Below are 642 nucleotides of genomic sequence, written 5' to 3'. Positions count from 1 at the left end.
TTTCGTTTTTTTTCTTCTTTTTTATTGGTTCCATTTTTAACTTAAAGGATTCTATTGGAAGAACAAAGATAATAGATTATACTTTTTCCCCAATCATCAAAAGGTGAATATGATTAACGATTTTCAATTCAGTATGACATAAAGAGAGTTTAAAGCTCTGTTAATTCTTATGACATTAATGATGATAAGCTAATAATAATATAGATGATGTCATTAGAAGTAAAAGCTATAAAGGTGACGACGAGGATACTGATGGTCAAATTTGTATCAATAATCATGCTTATTGTAGATAATGAGGGTAACCAATCAATATGAAAATAATAATAGGAAAAATAATCTCGTTTATAACCAATAATGATGATAACAATAATGATAACAGCAACAATATTAATAATAACATAATAAGTTACATAACAATAAAATTATAATAACAATGGTAGTGGGTGCAATACATTTGATGATAATACTAAAAATTGTGATAATAAAAATGATGATGATCGTAGCAGGAATAACAACTAAAATTATAACAATATTACCAATAGTGGCAATAATGGTAACAATAATGATAACAATAACATTAATGGTAATAAATAATAACTGATAATTAAAAAAAAGATGTCATCATCATCAGAATGATAGTGA

The sequence above is a fragment of the Penaeus vannamei genome, chromosome 16 (assembly GCF_042767895.1).
Source record: "Penaeus vannamei isolate JL-2024 chromosome 16, ASM4276789v1, whole genome shotgun sequence".
NCBI lineage: Eukaryota > Metazoa > Arthropoda > Malacostraca > Decapoda > Penaeidae > Penaeus > Penaeus vannamei.
The sequence above is the reverse complement of the archived record's forward strand: the minus strand, read 5'-3'. Positions refer to the sequence as shown.